Here is a 14,464-nt window from a genome sequence, read left to right as displayed (position 1 = left end):
TCAAGTCTTAAGAAGAACAAGAAGAAAACAATTTATCATGTACAAAAAAGTAATAAAGTATATAGCTAACTTATGATCAGACACAATGGAGATGAGAAGGTAAGTGAGTGACGTAACCAACTGCTTTAAGACAAGTTGTCAACCAAAACATCTTCCAATGAACTATCTTTCATAAATGAAGAAAATAATACCTTTCTCTAGAATTCAAAAAAAAAAGTTACAGAATTGAAACTCCTTATTTCAAATTGGCCTGTCCAAGGTCACATATGCACTCCTGGATCTCCACTCACAACAAATACACATCTCAAGGGCTGCTTCCCAAAGAATAATGAGGAAAATAGGCAGACAAAAATAAACTTGTAGTCAGTTCACTTGTAGTCTGAAAATGAGCTGTCATGAGTTCAGAGGACAGCTGGCCTGGCTGTCTATTGAGCATCCTTTCTCTCTCTTCCTGTGACAGAAACATCTTTACTTGCAGAATTAACTTACCTCATGTGGTCTGGTGGAACTGCCAATCACAGTTGGGCTCATTCTCAAGTTAGCCAATGTTTCTTGGGAAAATTAACTAAAGCTGAAGTAAAAGGACAATACATGGTTGTAACTGAATCATCAAATGCCATGGTGGCTGATATTCAGGGGATATTGAAAGATATGGACCAAGATATCTTATTTCTAATATTTCCAAAGGTGCCTTGGTTCCTTTACTTTTAGAATTCTAGTTGCTCAACTCTTACTTTGATTCTGTGAATAAATCCATAAGTTCCCAATTCTCTTTATCTTTCTCTCTTAATATGGATTGGACCCAGGTTAAACCCCCAAATCCCAGAAATTTCTTCTTATAGTCTATGTTAGTCAGGGAAAATTTCTGTTGTGGGCTCTAAGCTGACTTCAACTACACTCATTTCAGAGGCTCTAAGAGTCCATCTCATTTCAAATGTCCAAAAATACAATTTTTGCCAAAATCCATGCATGGTCCTGAATGGTAAAGAATCAAGAATGCCTCCATCATCAAAGGAGATCTGTGAGAGACAATAGTTTCTCAAATTTCTTCTGTTGTAAAGTAACTCAATTATGAGGAACATAGAAGCCACATTCTGAGAAATCAAATTGGGAGTCGTTATTGGAAAGCTGGCGGTTGCAGGCAGACTCCTGTCACAAAGACCTGCAGCCCCTTGAATATACTCAACACTGCCATAAAACTGAGCCATGAGAGCAGGAGAGGACAGAAAGAACAGAAAAACCAATACCAACAAATCAGATCAACTCCAATGGAGAGTTAAACTGGGATGCCATGGTGACTGGAATAGAGACAGGAGCCATAGGAACAGAAGGCATGGAGTCATGGTACCTGAGCTAGGCGCAGCCTAGTGTGAGGGTCATGGAAACTCCAGAGTCTCCCAAGTTCAAGACACAGGACTAACAGGTTCAGGTACCTATCAACCAAGAGGACCTTGCCCATTACCGGGGAGGTGGGACTTCACCTTCCTCCACCATGAAGACAAGATAGCTCTAGTTAAACCCAATTCCCTATCCACCATGTGGCCAAGATGACGCTGGCTAAACCCAGCCTCCCTATTTCACTTCAAATCTAAATCTTTGAAATCTAGATTTACACTGACTTGTGTCCTGCTATGGTCTGAGTATGTTCTCCACTTAATATGAATAAAGTATCTAAATTAGAGCTTTCAAAAGATGAGTAGAGCCCCTCTGACTGGATATTGGTGGCTCTAAAGGAAGGGAGAATCACAAGAAACACATACACACTCCCTGACTCCTTCTACATAATGCTCTGACCTCCTTAGGACTCTGCCAGCAAAAAGACCACCATTACCAGATGTAGCCCCACAACCTTGAACTTTTAGAATCATGAGACAAAATAAACATTTTGTTAAAGTCAGGCAGTCTGCAGTTTATGTTATTGGCAACAGAAAACTGGAACCAAGGAATGAGACTGTTACTTATTATAAATATGCTTGCAAATATGGCAGCAGTTGTGTGATGGGCAGAGGTTGGAAGAGTTTAGAGAAGTAAGCCAGGGAGAATGGAGCATAATAGGTGATTTTGTTGAGAGTTCAGAAGACAAGGAGACTAGGAAACTAATCCCAGATGGAAATGAGGATCCTGCTGGGAATTGGAGAAAGCTCATCCTTGTTACACTTCTCCAAAGAATGTAGCTGCATACTCTGTCCTTAGAATTTGTGGAAGGCCAAACTTAAACACGCTGAACTTAGTTTATTTGACTACAAAGCATTTTCAGTTCAACAAAGCACTTAAGTTGAAACATGGTTATGATTAATCACTTTTTAGATTTACAGTGAAATATAGATGCCAAAGCAAGCAAGATTTGGATCTTCAGCCTGGCCAGGGAAGAAGCAAAGAAATGAATATGTGGAGGCATGGTAGAGAAATTATTTGCAAAAGAAATTAGCATGGGTAAGTAAGCCCATTGCTTTGTAGCATGACAATAGGGTAGAAAGCTCTTGCAAGCATCTCAGGAATCTTTGAGGTCACCTCTCTCATCACAGACCCCAGAGACCTTACAAGTAGAATTTTTTGTGTGTACCTAGCTCAAAATTTCCCCTTGGTTTAGGATTAATTTCTCTATGCCAGCAGAGAAGCCCCAACAGGGTGATGCCTATTGGGAGCTCAGAGCATGGTATTGCACAGGGATCTGAGGAAGATAGAGAAAACACAATGAGCAAAGTCTACCTCAGCTGCAGGGGAAACTGCAGGCAAACTAACAAGTATTTCTGACAGAATGACAATATGATTTACAACCTGGAAAGTTGTAGGTGAGTGGTTACTTAAGGGTTTGGAGACACATTCACTCTACCACACTGTGCATGAGACACTGTCCTTGGAACTTTCTTATCTAATGTTTACCCTGATGGATTTCAGTCTGGTGTTGGGAAAATTACTCCTTTCTCTTGTCCATTTATGTTTCTGAAGGACTGTTTACTGCATGCTTGTCTTATCTCACTGCATGGTAGAATATGTAACTTCCTTGTTTTACAGAGGCTCACAGTTGAAAACATTTGACTTGAGTTTTGGAAGAGACATTGGTCTTGGACTTTTGAATGATTCTGACAAAAACACTGAGTCTTAAAGGGATGGCTTGATGGTATTTTAAGATAGACATAGATCTTAAGAGCCAGTGGTACGATACTATGGTTGGGATGTACTGTGCCCCACTAAGGTTCTTTTGTTAGCAGCTTGCTCCTTAGTGTGGTGATGTTAGTGATGTTGACCTCCAAGAGGTGGGGTGCAATGGTAGGTCTTTAGGTCATTGAGGGGTTTACCTCAGAAGGAATTAAGGCAGTTCATGTGTGACCCCCGACTTAATTCTTGATAGAGGGTTATTATAAGAACAACAAACCTGGCTTCCCTCAGCTCTTTGGCTTCTTGCTTGATAATGTGGTCTCTTCTTGCCATCTGCAATGAGGTCCTTACCATAACTAACTTGATACAGGCTGCCTGCCTATGAACTTCCAGAACTATGAGCTAAACGAATCTCTTCTTTATAGAGTTAATCTATCTTTATTGTTTCACTATTGTGATAAAGGACTGGTAGTGTGGCTCAGGTGATAGAGAAGTGAACAAGCAAACCAAGCTGGAGCTAGAGAACCTGAGCTCATGCTCCATACCAGCTCAAAAAGTAAGTAAATAAAGAAGAAAAATATCATTATGGTAATTAAATATAGACAAATATGAATGCTACATTCTACATGCCTCCCAACTGTTAAGAAATAGAATTAACTATTCAGAAGCATGGGAAAGTAAAAACATTCCCAGATAAACAAATACTGAGATAATTGATTCCTAGCATACTTACTTTACAATAATTACGAGAGTCCGCTAGGATGAAAAGACTATAATTTAAATCAAAAGGAAGAAAGGAAAGAAGGAAAGAAGGAAAGAAGGAAGGAAGGCAGGAAGGAAGGAACAAAGGAACAAAGGAACGAAGGAACAAAGAAACAAAGGAACAAAGGAACGAAGGAACAAAAGGAGGAGGAGGAAAGAAAGGAAGAAAGTGACCATCACAAATGATTAATTTGTATACTAATGTAAATGACAATCATCTATTTTATACAACTTTTTGTTGAATAACACAAAGGAACAATTCAAATTCAACAAAATATTTTAATGCTTATATATTTTGAAATTAAACTCTATACCTCAAAATAATCCAGAAGTCAAAGTAGAAATCATAAGATTAAAGAGCTGGGTGCCAGTGGCTCATGCCTATAATTCTAGCTATTCAGGAAGCTCTGAGATCTGAAGATTGTGGTTCAAAGCCAGCTTGGACAGGAAAGTTCGTGAAACTCTTATCTCCAATAAATCACTCAGAAAACTTGAAGTGGTGCTGTGGCTCAAGTGGTAGAGCTGAAGAGCTGAGGGACAGCACCCAGGCCCAGAATTCAAGGCCCATGACCACCAAAAATAACATTAACTAAAGAATGTCTTGAATTGAGCACATTCCACCAAAAGACTCAAATCCGATAAACATGTTTATCAAATTAGGAGTAGGCCAGACCCAAAGAGACATAGATCCCATGGTTTCCCTAATATGCAATAGTCAGTACATGTCTAGGCTAATCTTAGCAGATGAGCAGAATAGCTCTAATAGCCATGTACATATGACCATATAAGATGATACTAAGTGAAATGAATTTCAAGACATGGACACAAGAGGTTTATCTTTGTTGTTGTTTTTAATGTACTATATGATTTTGTGTGTTCTTCCCCTTATGATTTATTCCCTGTTGTCACTGTATTTGATTTTGGTACCCTGGTATTAGATATATGTTTATCTGAGTTAGGGAAGGGTAGGGGAACAACAGAATGGTGAGACAAAGGACAAGGGGGAACCAATGCAATAGTGATACTCACAAGACAATATGTTGGAAATGATTTGAACAACTTCAAGGGGGTGGGATTGAGGAGAAGGGAAAGAGGCAGAAAAAGTTTGACAAGAAATGTACTTATTACCTTACTTACATAACTTACTTATAGTGTACCTCTGTATACCACCTTGACAATATGAATAAATAAATAAATAAATCAGTAGTTTCTTTATATACAAACAAGGAACTCATTAACAAAGAATTTAAGAAACCATATTATTCACATGAGCCTCAAAAAAAGTCATGAACTTAAGATGTTAAAAACCTCTACATTGAAAAGTAAAACCTGAAGAACTTTCTCATGTTTTTGCATTGGCAAAATTAATATTGTTAAAATGGCAATATTACCAAAAGTGATACACAAACTCAATGCAATAATCCCTATCAAAAACTCTAATAATGTTCTTCACAAATAGAAAAAAAATCTAAAATTTACATGCAAATACAAAAGAACCCAAGTAGTCAAAAAATTCAAAACAATAAGAGCAATGCTAAAGATATCATACCTTACATCAATTTGCTAGGGTAGTTTGGGAGTCTGAAGGTTGCTTTGAGAATTCAACATTCACAGAAGTTCTTAAAGTCTTACAGAATTGTTGGCAGTATAATTCCCAGAACACCTTGGTAGGCTTATTTTAGATCTGTTTTCTGTCTGTTTACATGCTATTGGTACTCCATAAAAGGTTGTTTGTTTGTTTGTTTGCCAGTCATGGGGTCTGAACTCTGGGCCTGGGCACTGTCCCTAAGCTCTTCAGTTCAAGGCTAGCGCTCTACCATTTGAGCTACAGCGCCACTTCCAGCTTTTTCTGCTTATGTGGTGCTGAGGAATCAAACCTAGGGCCTCATGGATGCAAGGCAAGCACTCTACCACTGAGCCACCTTCCCAGCCTCTTGTTTGGTTTGTTTAACAGTTTCTAAGCTTGCCTTTTTCCTGACTTCTTGGCTTTCTCCTTTTCTTATTTTAATAGTGTCTACTTTAAGATCATTTGAAACAACAGACTTAGGTTGAAAGACATCTTTAAACTGATCTTTTTGTTTTCAAAGGATGACTTCTTTTCTTTAAAGAGGTTTTGAACCATAGTGTTATCTGGAGTCTTCTTATCATACATGACTAAAAGTGACAAGGAATATGTGTTGGCTGCTCTTGCTGCTTTTAGCAAGGTATTATAAGAAAAAGATGAGCTAAGGCAAAAATATGCCAATTTGCAACTGAGAAGGAAGGGGATAAAGAATCTGGAAATTTGAGCCTCACATCCTAGAAAAGCCAACTGCTGTGCCTTGCTGCTCAGGCCTAAATTTTGCTAAGCCAAATGCTCTATATTTTAAGTTTCAATGATTGTGTGACTTCACTTTCAGGGATTGATTTGGTTAAGGTTAAGGTTATAGTATTCTAAGATAGACATCTAAAAATACAACAAACTAAATAGCATAGATAAAGCCAGACGTATGGCTCTGCTCTACCTATTCAGAGACCTAGGCTGCTTATTATTATTATTATTATTATTATTATTATTTGTATACCATTATACCGGCTATATTTGTGTGGTTAAAGACAAGTGACAATGTTGTCTATGACTAAAACATCAGAAAGGAGGAAGAAAAGTCCGGTGAAAACAATTTCCTTTTAAACATAGGACTTAAACATTAGATTGATGAGAACTTGACATATGACACATCTAGTCATATAGGAAGAAGAGACTGTAGCCTCTGACTGAATGGCATTTTTTACAAGAATACCACTTCCCCATTTTAAGAGACATTATTACAAATCCCCTGTCACCAAATACCAAGATGTTAGAATATTGTCATCATAATCAGCCTCTGTTCAATTTAGATAGTTTTGCTCAAAACTTTACTTTTATTTTACTTTTTGAAGATGCCACAAAGCAGATAATCTTTGTTATTTATGTTTATGTATACATTTAGGTCTATCTATAGGCATTTAAACTTATAAGACTTAAAAAATGATACTAGTTTTTGATTGCTATACAACAAATGACCACAGCCTAACAGCTGGGAACCAATCCATACATTAGCTTATAGTCTTATGTATCAAAAGTTTAGCCTAATAGGAAAGTGATTCCCTTCTTAGAGTATGAAATGATATTGCAAGAAAAAGAGTTCTTACCTGGAGGCTGTGGGGAAGACTCTGCTGCTAAACAGAGACTTTTGGCAGAATTTTGGTCCTTGGGGTTGTATGACTGAGGTTTTACTTTTCTTGCTTCCTGTCATTCATTCAAAGGCCTTTCTCATCTGTTAAAGGCTATTCTCTTGTCCTTACCAGTTGGCCACCATAGACAGTTCACAATATTTTGGGGGATATCCAGAGACTGACTTTTTCTTTTGAAATCAGGGAAAGTAAGAGATAAGTACAGAGGTTTAAGTGTCTACTTGTCTGTCTATATCTCTTAGGTTCTCGACTTCTCTTTTATTTATATAATCACAACTTCAAAACTTTAGAGCACTCCAAGTTTCAGTGTAAGCCTTTTTTTCTTTTTATTTACTTCATTGAGCAAACATCCTTTCTATAATAAACATGACTAGCAAATTAAATGTATGCTTTGGGTTTCTTTTCTGAGATCCAGACTTGAGCATCAAGCTTCTTATCTACTTAGGTGCCGCATAGGAATATCAAATCTTTTTAGAAACACATAATTTTTAGTAACAGTACTCTACCTTTAAAATTTTACATCAATTTGACATGACTTGATTATTTGAAAGCTTCCTGGATACCTGGAGCCAATGTTGAGAAGATTCATAGCTACCAAACTGAGGGAAAATATTTTAATAATATTTGAGCATATAGCAAAATGACTAAAATATAAAAAGCATTCAATAAATACTGCTAATTAAATGAATATATTTACATTAGCCTCTAAGTCTATTGTTGAATATTAAATACACGTGAATAAAAGTAATTCTTCAAGGAAGAAAACCATATGGCCAGCAAGTAAAAAGATGGCCAACATCAGTAGTAATCAAGAAAATCAACATTAGAGCCACATATAATTTCATACCTTCCATTAAGACAAAATTTAGACGAGACTGTATAAAAATTTACATGGTTAACAAGATGTAGTAATAAACATATTCTGAGTAATATAAACTGCTGCACATACTTCAACAGTATTTCTATTCAAACACATATAACCAAAATATAAGCTTACATAAAGGTTTATGAGGAAAACTGTCCAGGCATTATTATTATTACTATTATTAAAATAGAAGCTTTTTTGAAAACCTAAACCTGTATCATAGATTGGGCCACACGCTGATGGCACAAGCCTGTAATCCTAGGTACTCAAGAGGCTAAGATCTGAGGACTGTAGTTCAAAGCCAGACCAGGCAGGAAAAGTCCGGGAGACTCTTATCCAAGTAACCAACAGAAACAAAAGTGGTGCTATGTCATTAAAAAAAAGCAAATTTAAAATATTTGTAACCTTATTTTGTAAACTTTTGACATTTTTGAAAGTGATAGGGTATAACCCAGTCTGCCAATGCTGCTATAACAAAATACCATCAATTGGGGGTTCAACAAAGAAAAGAAATGTATTTCTCACAGCTTTAGAGGCTTGAAAGTCCAATGTCAAGGTGCTAACAGGTTTAGTGTCTAGTAAGTGCCTGCTCAGAGCCAAAGGTAGTGAAACTCTGTCAAAAAATAAAATAAAATGAAATGCAGGCTGGAGGCATGACTCAAATAGTAGAGTGTTCTAGTAAGATCTAGGCTTTCAGTTCAAACACCACTACTGTAACAGACAAGTTAAAACAAAATAAGGACAAGAGGGCTAAAAACATAGCTAAAGTAGTAGAGTGCTTCCCTAGGATACAAGAGGTCCTGAGTTGAATACAAAATGTTTATGTTAAGCTACTTATATGAGAATTCATTATATTCAAAGTGATTGTCAATATACCCTGATAGAGTCTGGTGATTAAAGTGTTAAGAACCTAGGAATGAGGTAGTTTACATTAAAATTTAATCACATATAAAGTTTATATATGGTTTATATTTAAGTATTACATCCCTAAATATAGGAAGGATGTGCCTTTTAGTATTAAAAACAAAACGGGATGGGAAGGGGAAACAAAGGAGGAGGCTACAATGCTTGATAAGAAATGTACTCATTATCTTGCCCATATAATTGTAACCCCTCTGTACAGTATTTTCACAATAAAAAATAAATTTAAAAAAAGAAAAAAAAACAAAACTAGTTTTCTGTCTAGTATGCTAAAAGCAGTCCTACTTCAGGTAAATTTCTGAGATGAATAAATAAGTAAAAGTACTAAACTTTGAAGCCAGTATACACGGTACTGCCACACACATCAGACAGTCTTTTTGATAAAGAATGTGATTGAGTTCCCTTTCCTTTATTCTAGCACTTGACCTACTATTTCCAAGGAATAATCATTTATCTCATTCTACATTGATATGTGAATATCAGGAGTGTGGGCCTCTCCCTTCCTTCTATAATGCTGAAATTGGTATGACAGATTGATTAGATGGAAAGAATCTGCTTTGTATTTCCCACATGATTATCTGGGAAGGTACTCTCATGCCTGTTGAGACAGTGTTGCAGTATTTTTGAATATTGGTTGAAAACTGACTAAGCAACACCCTAGTGTCTACTTCAATAATGTAGTGTAGGCTATTGTGTGAGGTCTGGCATTATTTCAAATGGAAAAGGCAAGATTTTTTAAAAAATCTACTTTGGAGTTAGTGATAACCAGTGGTTTCTTGTTTGATTTCAAAAAAGTGTCTGTAGGTCTGCCTGGTAAATGTTAACAAAAAGTAGTAAATAACAAGGAAGCAGCTAGACAGAGTAAGGTCATGACCTTACTAACCTCTAGTAACCACATGCCATCTTTCACTCAAAAAGAAAGCCAGCTACATATGTGTATTCCTTTTCAAAAACAGTGTGTCTCCATCACAAGTTAACAAGGCTTGATTATTGTCCAGTAATCTGATCTGATTTATGGCAATTTATCCTCTCTAGGAAAAGCAAAAATGAGTCTTCCAAGGAATAGAATCACTTTTGCTTTATCATATACTTGGGTCCTAGATATCTGAGATTCTAATCTGAGTAAATAGATTAAAAAATAAAAGTGTCTGTGTGATTAAAGGAGCCAGAGAGCCTTATGAACTTTCTCACCTTGAACTCACTCTACCCTCTGTTGCTTTAATTTATTTGGGAAGAGGAGAACATCTTAAGCCACTCCAGTTTAAATATAAGTATTTATATATTTATATAAAGTATACATCTGACCTTGACTAAAGTGCCAATTCTTGTAGGATTTATGAAAGTGAACATTATAAGACTCAATAGTTTAGACAAAACAAGATTTCGGCATTTGAGTGTCTTGACTGAAACTTAACTGGAGGTATTCAATAAGCTGCAACTGCTATCAGAAAATAGCATATGTTGTCTAGGTACATTTCAAAGTAATGTAAGATCAGTTTAGAACTTGGTTCTGCTACATTAAGTTAAACTCTAGCTGAAAACAAATTTTTTTCATTCATTCTAATACCTATCATGGAAGTGGATCACTAGTACTTTTCTGTGCCAAGAATAGAAAAAAATTTCTACACAAATGTTATATTAAAATTCTTTCATTTTTATAAAAAGACCATTGAATATGATAATTAATGATATCACAAATTTTCTGAGTATGTACCTTTTTATTTCAAATGAATATAATATTATCTACTCTAATAAAATAATATAAATAGATTTTTAGGATAATGAATCATAACATATTTTGTCACATTACAAGTAAGCCAAATGGTTATATTTATTTTAACACCTGGAAAAAGTCAGGATATGCACAGCTGGCTGTTAGCTTGTCACACATTCCTAAGTTTATAATTACTACGTTCTCAAACCAAGTCTACTGACAAACAGTTGCAGGTGGCCAAGATGTTTATGTGTAGAAACAACTTTACTCAGCAAAATCTAATAATGTATCAATAATAGCTCTTACTTTTGAATATATCAGTATTTAAGAATGGCAATTTCTAAATATTTCTTTAAATTTATTTAAAGCATGCTTAGGCCTATAATGAGGAATTTATAAATACAGCCCCACTTTTGGAAAATATCAGTAAATTAAGGAACATTTAAGAATAGTGTCAGAGATAAAGTGATTTGTTATATAAACTCTAATTATTTCACATAGTTCATATGCTGGAAATAGCCACATCGTTATATAAATAAAAGTTGGCTGTCTAACTCATTCTCCAGAACATTATATCTACAAGCAGTGCAGCTAGTACCTAAGGGAGGGAGAAACATGATTTTTAAAAGGATCATTTTGGGGGACGTAGAAATTAAATTAAAGTGCTTTTATATTAGATTTAAATTTTGTTTTATATAATTGACTTTCAATTTTTAGTGAGTAGGTAGAATATTCAAAACTAACATGTAGATAATAACTAAAATAAATATTTATATGCCACTATCCAACTGAAAAAAAGAAAATGGCATTATTTTTTCTGTCTCTTACATGTAATCATTTCTTCAACTTATTTTACTTTCTTGCTTTTCTTTAGAGTTGAGAATTCTGAAATTGATATTAATGTAGTAATATCATAGTATTATTTAACTTTCAATTAATTCAACATAATATTGCTAAGATTCATCCAAGTTTTGCATGCAGCTATAATTCACATTTTATTCATGTACAATTCATGTATTTCATTTATTTAATTAACCCATTATATAAACATCTCACACCACCTATTCTACTGTTAGTGGACATTTGACATATTGCAGTATTTGCTATTACCCCATGGTAGTAACAATTTTACACAACTCATCTGATGCACAGAGTTAGGAGAGAGCTAGGAAAGAGTTAGGAGGTGTGTGTGTGTGTGTGTGTGTGTGTGCATCTGTGCAGGTTAGCATCCTCTATTAAATCTATAGATATATATTATCTGTATGCATATATAATATACACATGCCAAACATATGTAAATATTATAAATAAGTATATGTAACTTTGTATTACATATCTATATTTCTTATAATGTTGAATTATATTCTAATACATTTTTATAAATTTATACTCTCATCTGTAGTATGCAAGTGTTCTAATAATTTTATAGTCTTGTCAGTAGTTGATATTCTCAGACTTTTAAATGTAAGCCAACTTGCTGGATACTATAGGAATCAGCTATCTAGTATAACAGTAGCTATTTGGTGTTTTAATTTGTACTTCTCAGATGATCAGTAAATGGACTATCTTTTAGATTCTTTAGAACTGACTATCTAGATAAACTATTTTGAAGTACCTTTTCATTTCTTTCTCATTTTCCTACAGGATTATCTTTAACTGATGAGTAGAACTTCTTTACATATTTTAGGCATTGATTCTTTGCCAGTTATATGTTGCAAGTATCTTTTTACATTGGCTCTTCATCTTTTTTATACAAAATTTGATGAACAAATGATCTTTATTTTTAACAGTATTAATATTTGAATAAGTATTATGTGTCTCATAAACAGATACAGAATCATTTTAGTCATTTCCCAGATCTTTTATTCTTTTGTTATTTTTTGACAAGGCCACTGTTTTTTGCCCAGTCTAACTTGGTGATCTTATTTATGCTTCCCATGGGGCCGAGATGACAGGCAGACATCACTGTACCCATCTTTTTGTTGGTTAAGATGGGTCCTGGCAAACTTTTTGCTTATGCTGGCTCAAATACCAATCCTCCCAATTTTAGTGTCCAGAGTATTTAGTATAATAGGTAAAAGCTAGCACACTAAGATAAGTATTCTTAATTTTGATGTATTCTTTCTTATTCAAAAATATTTTTCATAGCTATCATCAACTATGAACATATTTTACTACAAGAGCTAATATATTATCTAAATCAGGAAAATCATGAATTTTACATGAAAAATTATGGTTGAGACAAAAAGCTACTATAATTTTATGTTACCATCAACATTGTTCTTTTTGGTCAGGATTTCTTTGCTATTCACAGTCTTTTATGTTTTCATATAAATTTCAAGTTAGATCCTGTGAAGATGACCTTGGAACTTGGATGGGGCTCATACTGATTTTGTAGTTTGCTTTTGGTTGTACATTATTTTTACAGTATTAATTCTGTCGATACATGAGTATGAAAGGTCTCTGCTTCTTCTAGAGTCTTCATCAACTTCTTCAGTGTTTTGTACTTTTCATTGTAGAAGTCTCTCATCTCCTCAGTTTATTCCTGGGTATTTTTTGAGGATATTATGAAGGGGACTGGATTCCTAATTTATTTCTCATACTATCTATTATTGGCAGTTAGAAAAGTTCCTGCTTTTTGTATTTTTATTTTGCATCCTACTGCTTTGTTGAAGAGCATGTCTCAGATTTAAGGGATTTTTTTTGTGGAGTCTTTAGGGAATTTTAAGTATAGGATCATATTATCTGCAAATAGGTACAGTTGGGCCTCTTCCTCAGCTATAGGTATCCCTTTTATTTCTTTCTCTTGTCCCATTGTTCTAGCTGTGAATTTAAACGTTATATTAAGTTAGACTAGGCACACTTGTCTTGTTCCTGACTTCAAAGGAAATGATTTCAATTTTTTCATATTTTGTATGATGTTACCTATAGTATGCATTCCTTCTATTCTTAGTTTCTGTAGGGCTTTTTAATCATAACAGGCTGTTGAATTTTCTTAATGCTTTCTTCTACATCCATTGATATGATTATGTGATTCAATTTTTACCCCAGATTCTATGTGTTCTTATTTCACTTGCACATGTTACACTATCTTTGCATCCCTAGAATGAAACCATCTTGATAATAGTGTATTCTCTTTTTAATGTATTGTTGAACTTGTTTTACATGTATATTGTTGAGAAATGTTTCATCTATCTTTTTCAAGGAACTTGTTCTATAATTTCCTTAAATTATGTCCTTATCTAGCTTTGGTATTAGGGCAACAATGTGTTCACAGAATGAATTTGGTATCGGTCCTTCACTTCCTATTTTATAAAATAGTTTGAGGAACATTCATGTTAGTTCTTCTTTAAACATCTGAAGATTCAGCAATGAGATCATCCAGCCCTGGGTTTGGGGGTGTTTTGTGGGAGACTATTACTACATCAAATTCTTTGTTCACTATAAATTTGCTTGTTTTGTTTTAAATTTGATTTTTGTAGGTCATATGCATCTAGAAATCTATCAATTTATCCTACATTTTCCAGCTGAGTGAATTACACACCTTTTAAATTAAGGAGTGATAGACTGTGAAGATGTGATAAGACAAAAGTACTTGGACTAGAAGCAGTATATTGTGAATGTGACTATGAATTATATTGGGGAATATAATAAAATAATAAACTTTAAGTAGCTTTGTTTGCATAGATCCAGCCTGGCATTGACTAATGTTAACATTCAGAATGGTTTTCTGTTTCTGGAATCTTTCTCATTGAAAATTTGAGAACATTCCTGTATTTACTGTTTCTCAAGTGCCTTCAATTCTTGTTTTGCAAAAGTGGCATATTTTGATTACCTACCTTTGCTTTCAGAAAATATGAAATAGAAATGATTATCTTAGCTTTAGACTT

Source organism: Dipodomys merriami, unplaced genomic scaffold (assembly GCF_024711535.1).
Source record: "Dipodomys merriami isolate MVZ:Mamm:240054 unplaced genomic scaffold, mDipMer1.0.p SCAF_49, whole genome shotgun sequence".
Taxonomy (NCBI): Eukaryota; Metazoa; Chordata; class Mammalia; order Rodentia; family Heteromyidae; genus Dipodomys; species Dipodomys merriami.
This window is presented reverse-complemented; position numbering follows the sequence as displayed.